The 12499-nt window shown below is 42.9% G+C and overlaps 1 protein-coding gene across 2 annotated transcripts in view; it reads right to left on the bottom strand.

The window, feature by feature from the left end:
- Positions 1 to 11159, bottom strand: part of peak1 (pseudopodium-enriched atypical kinase 1) — a 137064-nt gene extending 125905 nt beyond the window's left edge. For both annotated transcript variants that reach the window (XM_051920306.1, XM_051920307.1), the window contains exon 1: positions 10876 to 11159. The gene's annotated coding sequence lies outside the window, so the exon portion shown is untranslated. The remainder of the gene's footprint in view (positions 1 to 10875) is intronic.
- Between the last annotated feature and the right edge of the window lie 1340 nt (positions 11160 to 12499).

Below are 12499 nucleotides of genomic sequence, written 5' to 3'. Positions count from 1 at the left end.
ATGCAGTCCACAGGTAGTAAATTGATAAAGTGAATGTCACTTGAACAGACTCAACGAATTTAACGTATTGTCCCAAGCAGAGGAGACTCTGTGGGGATCTAATATAGGTCTTCAAAATTCTCAAAGGCGTTGATAAAGTAGATCCAGCAGAATTCTTTAAAATAAACAGTGAATCACATACTCGAGGACACCAGTGGACATTAAGGGAAAGTGTTTTTAGGACTGAAACCCAAGAAGTAGTTATTTAGACAAAGAGTTTTGGGAACCTGAAATAAACTACTAAGACATGGAGTTGAAGCAGAAACCTTGACAACCTTTAAGAAAAATCTGGATGAGATATTGGGACAGCGCAGCTATTGGCTAAAACAAATGAGGTTCATGGACTGAATATTGTCCTCTCATTTGTGAAATCTCTTCTGTTGCAATAATGGAATTTGATAATATTGATTAAAACATCAATATCCTTTGTAATCAATGAAGCTCTAATGAATACCAAATTAAAAAAAAAAAGATTACAATACCAGACTATGCACGAAGAGTGTGTAGATGGAGACAAAAGACTATCTGAACGTGAAAAAAATCTAAAGGCTTGTGTAAACATTCAGGATGGCCGATACTGCAGATGGAGACCATGCAGAAAACAACCTTTTAAATTAACCCTTGAAAAAAAATAAATAAAAAGACAATGCTGATCAGGTTTTGCTTTTCCAGGTCACTATCTTAATGAATCACCACTGAGCATGCTTTTTATTGTTGCTTAGTCTTGACCATTTGAGATACGACATTGTGACAAAGCCCAGCATAAAAGGAGAGGCACATTCTACAAGTGGTTTCCTCTGATTTCCTCTCTTCAGTTATGCCTTTTCACAAGTTTGTATCTTTCACTCTGTTACCATGCTAAGAACTTTGAAGAGTTAATACCAGGAAATGATTTCAATGATTCACTTTCATTCCAGCAGGTTGACAAGGCACTGTTTCTGAACAGTTGTTGAAGCTGTAGCAAATTTCTTTTATGACTTTTCTTTCAAATGCCACTTGTACAAAGTTTACAATCAATAGCAGCCCTAGAGACTGAGATAAAATACAAAGCACAGAATGGCAGATATCAAGATGGCACTTCTGCACTGCATTTCTACTTCCCGCTAAGCACATGCATTATAGATAGCAGCTATTTTTAATTTCTGTTTTCCCAACACAACGACTTTCTCATCATTTAGATTATATTATTGCACTTTATGACACTTTATAGCTCGTTTGGTAGTGGGGGATTTGTTTTATATTTATAACGAATAAAAAAGGGTAACCATCTGCCACCTTTTATGGTATCAATAAATAATCCCTCCAGTGACACCAGTGCATGTAACATCAGTTCCTCTAACAATAATCAGTGCAACAACACTCATGGATTTATAAAAATCAGGCCCCAAGTGTTGTATAAAACATTCATTTTAGGACTGCAGTAAGACATGGAGATTTTGATTTCCAGTACAGCCTATTAGGACAACAAAGGCTTCAAGGAAGAACTGCAACTGAGGGGGTTCACATGAACGTCAAAGGGCACAATCACATGAATGCCAGGCAACTTTAGAGGCTCTAGTCAAGAAGAGCAGCATAATGCAATCCCCAGAGAATATAACTGCATGTACAGGGACCTACGCCTATTTCACAGGGAAGGCACCCCAGCAAGACACTGTACCAGAGAACACTGGCCTGTGGGCTACCGAGAAGATCAGCCACACTTACCCAAAGATTAGTGAACCATTTCATCCACCACATACCCTGCTCCACAAAAAGTGCTTGTTTGTTACAGGCAGCAGCTTTGCCCTGTGTGCTGTTGCTTTTAGTAGCCCAACATACTCCTATATCAGCCCAGAATGCTCCAGGAAACAGAAACTGGATGGAGTTTGCATTAAATAGTCAGAATTATGCTAGTTCTCAGGAGAAATTGGATTGGTTGTGTGGTCAGATTGAGGTTGTAAACAGTTTGGTTCTGAAGGAAGACGGGGGCGGAGTGGCAGCATTTTTATCATTTCCGACTCAGTTTAGTTAGCCTTTGCACAAATCATGCAGATTACTTTAACCCCATGGGACACTCTGGGGAGAACACTGAAAGAATTTCTTAGCAATGCCATAAGAACTGTGGGAAAAAACTAAACCTACCCACTTCAAATGACCTTGTTTGGAGGAGCCAGAGGCATCTCCCCTCTCTGTATGTGGTTGAAGGGTGTAGCACATTATACTTTAGGGTATACGTTAGGGTTCTCAAGCTGACTATCGAGCCTCTGGGCTATCAAACAATATCTATATATGCTAAAGAAGAAAACTTGTACCAGATTCAATCCGAGCATGCAGTTCTACCAAAGAAACATTCACGGGCAAAGCCACATTTTTAATGCCTTTTTCTGTCATCCCGATGCAGCTTTATTTCCCTAAACCTTCATAACTTGCTTCATCTGATCTTGAGTTTTAAATCCAGTCTACTTACCATCCATTTGTTGAACAGGCTTATACAATTTCTAAGGTAAAAGCAACTAAAACCTGCAACACGATGGAGGAGGCTCCAGTTTCTCATCACATTCAAAACATCAAAACTTGGAAAGGAAAATAGTTGAATGGAAGCTGGTGGGGCATATTTCTGCATTAATTAATCTAAAATGTATACCATCTCATATGCCATTGGATGGCTGCAGTAAGCTTGTAAATGAGAGTTAAACAAACATTTCTTGAGTCAATCAGTTGCATCCGCAACAACTAAATGCATTTCTGAGGGGCCAACTTGGAATGCTTCATGATGGTGCAGAGACAACACACTCCCACATACCTGTCACAGGTTTAAAAAAAAAAACAAAAAAAAAACACACCAACAGAAAAAATGTTTGTTGTAAAATGCTGTCAGCTCAGTAGTTTCACACTAGCACCATATTATTATCTCTATCACTCACTTTTACAAGGAATACCACTATTAAAGGGTCAAACCCAGTCACAGGGGATGCACAAACCAGTGTGTGTGTTCGTGTCGGTCCCAAGCCCGTATAAATGGGGAGGGTTATGTCAGGAAAGGCATCCGGTATAAAATTTTGCCAAATCAATATGCGGACAACAATACAAATTTCCATACCGGATCGGTCGAGCCCCGGGTCAACAACGACTGCCACCAGTCCTGTTAGCCAACAGGGTGCTGGCAGAAATTGGGCAACTGTTGGCTGAAGTAGAAGAAGGAGAAGAAGAGGGGGGAGACATGTCCAGACGCAGGAGGAGAGAAGGAAAGTAAAGAGAGTGGAACTGAGGGTAGGAACTTTGAATGCTGGCAGTATGACTGGTAAGGGGATAGAGTTAGCAGATATGATGGAGAGAAGGAAGGTTGATATATTGTGCGTGCAAGAGACTAAATGGAAGGGGAGTAAGGCCAGGTGGATCGGAGGTGGATTCAAATTGTTCTATCATGGTGTGGATGGGAGGAGAAATGGGGTAGGAGTTATTCTGAAGGAACAATATGTCAAGAGTGTTTTGGAGGGGAAAAGAGTATCAGACAGAGTAATGATTATGAAGCTGGAAATTGGAAGTGTGATGAAGAATATTGTTGGTGCATATGCACTGTAAGTTGGGTGTGCAATGGATGAGAAAGAAGATTTTTTGGAGTGAGTTGGATGAAGTGTTGAACAGTGTACCCAAGGGACAGAAAGTGGTGATTGGAGCGGATTTCAATAGGCATGCTGGTGAAGGGAACAGTGGAGACCAGGAGGTGATGGGTAGGTATGGTGTCAAGGAGTGGAATGAAGAAGGTCAGAGGATAGTGGATTTTACCAAAAGGATGGACATGGCTGTGGTGAGTATGTACAGTATATTATGAAGAAGAGGGAGGAACATAGGGTTACGTACAAGAGTGGAAGAAGATGCACAAAGGTAGATTACATCCTATGCAGAAGAGTTGCTCTGAAGGAGATTGAAGACTGCAAAGTGGTGGCAGGGGAAAGTGTAGTTAAGCAGCATAGGATGGTGGTCTGTAGGATGACGTTGGAGATCAAGAAAAGGAAGAGAGCGAGGGCAGAGCCAAGGATCAAATGGTGGAAGTTGAAAAATGAAGACTGTAAGGTTGAGTTTAGGGAGGAGGTGAGACAGGCACTGGGTGGCAGTGAAGAATTACCAGACAGCTGGGAAACTATAGCAGATGTAGTAAGGGTGACAGCAAGAAGGGTGCTTGGCGTGACATCTGGAAAGAGGAAGGAGGAAAAGGAAACCTAGTGGTGGAATGAGGAAATACAGGAGAGTATACAGAGGAAGAGGATGGCAAAGAAGAAGTGGGGTTAGTCAGAGAGACGGAAGATGGCTAAGGAAAAAGACGTATGATGAGTTGTATGAGAGGTTGGACACTAAGGAGGGAGAAAAAGAACCGTACTGATTCCCAGCTCGGCCCCTCTGTCTAGCCAAAGATGTGCAGAAGGTTAGGGTGATAAAGGATAAAGATGGAAACGTACTCACAAGCGAGGAGAGTGTGTTGAGCAGATGGAAAGAGTACTTTGAGAGGCTGATGAATGAAGAGAATGAGAGAGAGAGAGAGAGAGAAGGTTTGGTGATGTGGAGATAGTGAATCAGGAAGTGCAATGGATTAGCAAGGAGGAAGTAAGGACAGCTATGAAGAGGATGAAAAATGGAAAAGCCGTTGGTCCAGATGATATACCTGTGGAAGCATGAAGGCGTTTAGAAGAGATGGCAGTGGAGTTTTTAATCTTTAATCTTTTTTTTTTTTTTAAGATTTTAATGGGATCTTGGAAAGTGAGAGGATGCCTGATGAGTGGAGAAGAAGTGTACTGGTACTTATTTAAGAATAAGGGGGATGTGCAGGACTGCAGTAACTACAGGGGAATAAAATTGATGAGCCACAGCATGAAGATTTGGGAAAGAGTAGTGGAAGCTAGGTTAAGAAGTGAGGTGATGATTAGTGAGCAGCAGTATGATTTCATGCCAAGAAAGAGCACCACAGATGCAATGTTTGCTCTGAGGATGTTGATGGAGAAGTTTAGAGAAGTCCAGAAGGAGTTGTATTGCGTCTTTGTGGACCTGGTGAAAGCATATGACAGGGTGCCTCGAGAGGACCTGTGGTATTGTATGAGGAAGTCGGGAGTGGCAGAGAAGTACGTAAGAGTTGTACAGGATATGTACGAGGGAAGTGTGACAGTGGTGAGGTCTGCGGTAGGAGTGACAGATGCATTCAAGTTGGAGGTGGGATTACATCAGGGATCGGCTCTGAGCCCTTTACTTTGTGCAATGGTGATGGACAGCTTGACAGATGAGATTAGACAGGAGTCCCCGTGGACTATGATGTTTGCTGATGATATTGTGATCTGTAGCGATAGTAGGGAGCAGGTTGAGGTGACCCTGGAGAGGTGGAGATATGCTCTAGAGAGGAGAGGAATGACGGTCAGTAGGAACAAGACAGAATATATGTGTGTAAATGAGAGGGAGGTCAGTGGAATGGTGAGGATGCAGAGAGTAGAGTTGGTGAAGATGGATGAGTTTAAATACTTGGGATCAACAGTACAGAGTAATGGGGATTGTGGAAGAGAGGTGAAAAAGAGAATGCAGGCAGGGTGGAGAAGAGTGTCAGGAGTAATTTGTGACAAACGGATATCAGCAAGAGTGAAAGGGAAGATCTACAGGACGGTGGCGAGACCAGCTATGTTATATGGGTTGGAGACGGTGGCACTGACCAGAAAACTGGAGACAGAGCTGGAGGTAGCAGAGTTAAAGATGTTTAAGATTTGCATTGGGTGTGACAAGGATAGATAGTATTAGAAATTAGTACATTAGAGGGTCAGCTCAAGTTGAATGGTTGGGACACAAAGTCAGAAAGGCGAGATTGTGTTGGTTTGGACATGTGCAGAGGAGAGATGCTGGGCATATTTGGAGAAGGATGCTAAGGATAGAGCTGCCAGGGAAGAGGAAAAGAGGAAGGCCTAAGAGAATGTTTATGGATGTGGTGAGAGAGGACATGCAGGTGATGGGTGTGACAGAACAAGATGCAGAGGACAGAAAGATATGGAAGAAGATGATCCGCTGTGGCAACCCATTACAGGAGCAGCCGAAAGAAGAAGACGACCACTGTTAAACGGTCAGAGACAGCCCCTGTCCAATCGTTTTTCCCCCCAATAACATAGTACTCCGTAGTCTTCAAGCATTGCATTTATTACACAACCAACTGCAGATTTTCAGCACCCCATGCTGGAATGCAAGAAGAAATGCAGCAGTAAGCTTCCAAACCACCAGCAGGGCGTGAACCCAAAGGAATGTGGAGAGTGATATGGTGGAAAGAACATTTATAACCTGCAAAGGACCAAACACTGTCACAAAACACTGATGCAAACTCAATGCTGCCTTGGGAACCTGCATATTTTTGCTCATTGCTGTTTGTTGCTTTGCTTGTAACTATTCAGTTTAATTCACCCCATGTATTTGTTTTTAAAAGAACAAACACAAAACACTTCCAACACAGTTGTTTCATATCCATCTTAATAAAAGGGTAAGTGTCTGTCCAGTTGCTATGTCTCTGTGATTTCAGAAGATTGCACGTAACATACATTTTTAGTAATAAAATGCAATGCATTGTTCATTCCAACAGATGGCACTTCTAACATTACCACTGCTTTTACGAATCACATACCAAACGGCATATAACAGAGGCATATGCATTGCATGGTTCACTGAAAAAGTTAATGCAGAGATCTACATTAATTATTTAAATTTCAACTCGTCATTGATGAGTAGCACAGCAAGTGGCAATAAAACAAGATCAAAAGGATTTATACTATAATCTAGTTGTGATGCAGCACTGTAAACATAAAAATCATGAATAGAGCTTAACTGAAAATCAGTTAACGTAGAATACTAGAGGGCTCTGCCCCCTGCTTGCTTCGCTCGCCCGCCCCGGGGTTTGGATTACCAGACATACAATTTAAAGAGATTGTTATTTTCATGGGAATTGTTACATATGCATTATTTTCACTTTTAAACTTTTGTAAAAACGATACTTGTCCTTTATTTCTGACCCCAGGCGTGGTTACATCTCTTTCTCGCAGGACGTATAACACTGCTCGCGTTGTGAAGGGGGTGCGGCTGAACGCATGCCAAGGAGAAGCGGTCGGATCATCTGCTGGCTTTCTGCTGCTGGTGAGCTGCCCAATCATTTCAAAGCCTGTACAGCAGCTGTCCTTTGAGTCTCTGCCGCTCGTGTTATGAGGAGGTGGGGTGGGTTGGTGATTGAACACACACGAAGGAGAAGTGGTCAGATACTCTGCTGGTGAGCTGCGTGTTTTGCTTGTCACTTGTTGTTGTTTTAAGAGCCGGGAGCACATGAAGCGTGTCTGCGAAAAGCAATCCAACAACTGCTAGGTTAGATGTCCGTGGACTTGTTTTAAATGATGTATCACTGCCTTGTCTTGTGTGACGTTGTAAAAACAATACTTGTCCTTTATTTCCGGCCCCGGGTGTGGTTACATCTCTTTCTCACAGGATGTATAACGCTGCTTGCATTGTGAAGGGGGGGGCGGGGGGGGGGGGGGCGATGAATGCATGCTAACGACATGCCGTGGGATCATCTGCTGTCTTTCTGCTGCTGTTGTCACGCTGTGTGTCGATTTAAAAGCCTGTACGGCAGCTGTCCTTTTGCAACCGTGTCTCTGCCGCTCACGGTGTGAAGGGGGGGGGCTGATCACACGCTAAGGAGAAGCGGTCGGATCATCTGCTGACTTTCTGTCGCTGGCAAGCTGTGTGTTTTGCTTGTCGCTTCTCGTTGTTTTAAGAGCTGGGAGCAAGTTAAAGTGTCTCTTGCAGGACTTCAAATTGTCTTCCGAGAAGATCACGTCTCGTCTCCCTAGTCTCCTTCCCAAAGATTTTTTTTTTTTTTATAATAGAGAAATAAGAAGAATAAGAATACGACTGTCTACTGAAAAGCTATGCATACAGCGGTGCCAACATCTCATGATTGTTCATATTTGTAAAGGAACCATCTTTGCTGCAACGCATGCAAAGTTAATTTTTTGCCATTTATATGATATATACAGGTGTCTTAAAATATTCAGACCCCTTCATTTTTTAAAAATTTTGTTAAGTTGTAATATTGTTTTAAAATCACTTAAATTAATTTTTCCCTCATCAAGCAAAACTCAATAGCCCTGAATGTCAGAACAAAAACAAGATTTTAAAATCCTTTGTAAATTTATAAAAAAAAAAAAAACAAAAACTGAAATACGACATTAACACAAGTATTCAGACCCTTTAATCAGTACTTATTTGAAGCCCTTTTGGCGACAATTATAGCTCAAGAGTCTTCGAGTTGGAAGCGACCAGCTTCACACACCTGCTTTGTGGATTTTCTGCCATTCCTCTCTACAGATCCTCTCAAGTTCTGTCAGGCTGGATGCAGATCGTCAGTGGACTATCATTTTCAGCTTTCTCCAGAGATTTACAAGTGTATTCAAGGCTGGGTTTTCACTGGGACACTCATGGAAATGCACAGAGTTGTCCCTAAGTCACTCATGTATTGTCTTTGCTTTGTCTTTAGTGAATTTGTCCTACTGTAAGGTGAACCTTCAGCCCATTCTGAGGTCCAGAGCACCGAGAGCAGGTTTTCATTAAGTACATACTGCATATGGGCTTTGCTCCATTCAGCTTTCCTTCAACCCCATCTAGCCTTCCCAACTGTGGCACTGTAATACAACCCCACAATATAATGCTGCCACCACCATGTTTCACCATTGGAATGGTATTATACATGTGATGAAAGAAGCCTGGTTTCCTTCACATGCAACACTTAGAACTGTGGCCAAACATTGAAATCTTGGTTTCTTCAGATCGGGAATATCATGTCTCATAGTCTGAGTGCCCTTTAGTTACCATTTTGCAAACTCCAAGCGGATTCACATGTGTATTCTGGCCATAAAGACCGAATTAATGGACTGCTGCAGAGCTAGTAGTGCTTCTGAATATTTTTCCATTTGCTATACAGGTACACTGGAGCTCTGTCAGAGTGACGGTCAGGTTCTTGGCCACCTATCTTACCATTGCCCTTCTCCCCTGATTGTTCTATTTAGCCAGGCTGCCTGCTCTTGGAAGAGTCAATGTTGTTACAAACGTATTCCAATTAAGAATTACAGAGGCTGCTATGCGCTTGGAAGCCTTCAATGCTGCAGTCATTTTTTTTTTCAGCCTTCCTCAGATCTGTACCTTAACAATCCTTTACGGGCAATTTCTTCAACCTCATGGCTTGATGTTTGCTCAACTGTGGAACTTCTGTAAACAGGTATGTGCCATCCCTAATCACATCCAAGCAACTGAACCGAACACAGGCGGCCTCTAAGCAAGGCATAGAAACATCTCAATAAAGGGGACAGAATGGAATGCACTTGAACTAAATTTCAAGTGTCACAGTAAAGGATGTGAATACTTGTGTCAATTGGATATTTCTTTTTTGTTAAATAAATCTGCAAAACTTCCTAAAATCCTGATTCCATTTTGTCAATCTGGAGTATTGAGTGTTGGTGGATGTGGGGGATAACTGAATTTAAATCATTTTAGCAAAAGGCTGCAACATATTAAAATATGGAAAAAAAAATGACGAGGTCTGAATACTTTGTGAAGGTGCTGCATCATCAACTATCATACTTTGTTATCAAGCTCTCCTTCCTTCCAAAACCCTAAAATACCTGCCTTTGCTTCTTCCACTATATAAAATAGTTGAGGCACCCAAAATTTTCCAATGAACTGCTTCTCAATATCCCAAAGCTTCATCCCACCATTCCTGATGAAGATTCATGTGTGTCTGATTTATATACAGTACTGTGTTCTGGTCTACTTGAGAGGCTCACCCACTTTCAGCCTACTCTGTGTAATTGTTGCTCTTCTATTAACTCTAAAAGTGCACTCAACTGATCTTTTCTATGCTTTAGCTTCTACTGCAGCGGACGTCTTGGTGGCAGGTCCTTTCCACTTTCTCTGCCAATACTACATTCTTGTCTCTACTTTCTACTTCAGTTTTAGGGTTATTCCGCACACGAGTCTGTCAATGGTAAAGCGCAACCGCGTATCATGTAAAATCGCTTTTGGACTGCACAATGTGGATAAAAGTGCGATGTTAAAAGAAAAAGGTGCGTAAGACACGAAGGATTTCCCTCGGCATCATCACGTGGATCCATGAATGCCATACACACCACGGGACGGGAGAAACTCGGGTGTCCCGTGAACTGTAAAAGGTGGTAGGAGAATCCGCGTAAACCGAGAACGTCACATTTGTTTAAAACGCCGTCTTTTCCTTGGTATATACACAGTAACTTTACAATTCTTGTCAGGTATCAACGAACTCGCAGTATCCGGCTATAAGCAAAGTCTCTGGAGCATCTGGTTTCGATGTTCCCCCTCATTTTAAGGCAACGTCACGTTTTCAATACCCGCCGGGCGTCCCTTTTAGAAGTAAAACAGATTATTTCGATCATGGTGTTATGAAACCTTCGCTCCTCTCGTGCAGTATTAGTTCCCAGGCAGACACTTCAGATTTCCAGCCTCCGGCGCGACGCCCACACTTCGCATGCCTTCCCAATCTGAATCCCAGGCTACCGCACGGGAAAGGGAGACCAAGTCCGCGCAGCACCGGCTCTAAAGTTAAAGGAGCCGCGGCACACGCGAAAGGGCGACACGCCCGCGCCAGCGCCACCGTTTACAGGTAGCGGCAACTTGTCGGAAAAAAAACACCGAGAACTTACGGCAACAGGACACACATTCCTCGCTCGCCAAGTGTCACTGGTTCAAAAGAATCAACCTTCTACTCCCAAACCAAGCGAAGGCATCCCGCTTAGAGGACGAGTCCGTAAAGTTTGCTCAACTTACCCGCCGCTCTTTGTCTTCACCCGGGCCAAGTGCTCTACATTCACAGCACTAAGACACTCGAACTGAGACTGCGATATATCCGACAGGAGAAGTACGCCTTACTTTTATTAACGACACACATAATCGGCCGACATGGAAGCAGAGTCGCGGCAGGCAGGCAAGCAGGCAGACAGCCAGCCGCTCGTGCGCGTCCTCGGCGCCAAATCTGGAGCGCGTATTGCGGCTGGGAGCGCGCGGAGGTTGTGAGTACGTGCACAGCAGCAAACCGCTGACGTGCCGGCCAGTGTACAATACACAGATGGACACAGATGTACACTGGCATACATGACCTTCTACGAGTACAAAAACAATCTACAGTGCCATTACCGCACCTTTACAGAATACTTGCGTAAAAGCCACAACGAGGAGGATGTGCAATTTAACCTAATCCTTTATTTTGTTATTTTCTTGTGGTTATTGCTCCACATGGGAATTTATGCAATTTCCTAAAGTATCACCGTGCTAACCATCTTCCGATAATTGACTCTGATGCTTTTTTAGATCCTTAAGTGCAGCTTGTTATGGTAAGCCTATGATGCATTAAGAAGAGAGAGAGAGAGAGAATTGAAGAGACCCTCATTTATAATTCTGGGGATGAGCTTTCGAGTGCTGTCTGCATTGTCCTTATCTGTTAGTTGTGGTCTGACCAACAGAAGAACAAGCAATAGCCAAAAGGTCCCCTGCATTGTGCAAAGGAAATTCCAGGATAGGCACCCCGGGGATACAGAATTGGATTAAGTGGGTCTGACCATGTCATGATGTTTTAACAGAATTTTCATGACCTGCTGGAGAGCGGAGCTCATTGTACACGAAGCACAGGCCTCCACCTTCACAGCCCTTAATTGGATTCTGCAGGTTTGAGGATGGATGTATATTTTAACATACACTACTAATCAACGTGTTTGATACAAATTGATACCTTGATGATCAAGATACCATTACTACTTTTTTCAATTTACATCCTGCCTTTAGGTGCAATTTTTAGAAAACATGCAATCTCGTATCACCTATATGCTGATGACTGCCAAATTTATTTCTCCCTCAAGTCAACTGACTCCACTAAACCTCTTCTCGACTGCTTATCTGACATTAAGGACTGGCTGGCTGTAAACTTCCTTCACCTGAATGATTCAAAAACCGAGGTCATCGTTTTTAGTCCTGACCGCAAACAGACCCTACCCCTTGGCCTCGACTTTCTTCCCATTCCAGTAACTTCGTCTGCTTCCAGTCTTGGAATCAAGATGGATATGGTCCTGAAAATGGATGCTCAAGTCAACAGCACAGTAAAATCCTGCTTTTTCCATCTCAGGCGAATTGCCAAACTCAAACCAATTCTGCCTTACCACCTCCTGGAATCAGTAATCCATGTATTCATTACGTCCCGGCTCGACTATTCTAATTCCTGCCTATATGGTATTAGTAAAGCCACTCTTTCTAGACTCCAATTGGTTCAAAATGCGGCTGCAAGGCTTTTAACTGGAAGCAGCAGAAGCCAACACATTACACCGATTTTAAAAACCCTACACTGGCTGCCGGTTAGATTCAGAATTGATTTTAAGGTACTCCTCTTAACCTATAAGGCACT

Source organism: Erpetoichthys calabaricus, chromosome 17 (genome assembly GCF_900747795.2).
Source record: "Erpetoichthys calabaricus chromosome 17, fErpCal1.3, whole genome shotgun sequence".
In the NCBI taxonomy this organism is placed as follows: Eukaryota; Metazoa; Chordata; class Cladistia; order Polypteriformes; family Polypteridae; genus Erpetoichthys; species Erpetoichthys calabaricus.
Note: the sequence above shows the minus strand (reverse complement) of the source record. Positions and strands in the feature narration are given on the sequence as shown.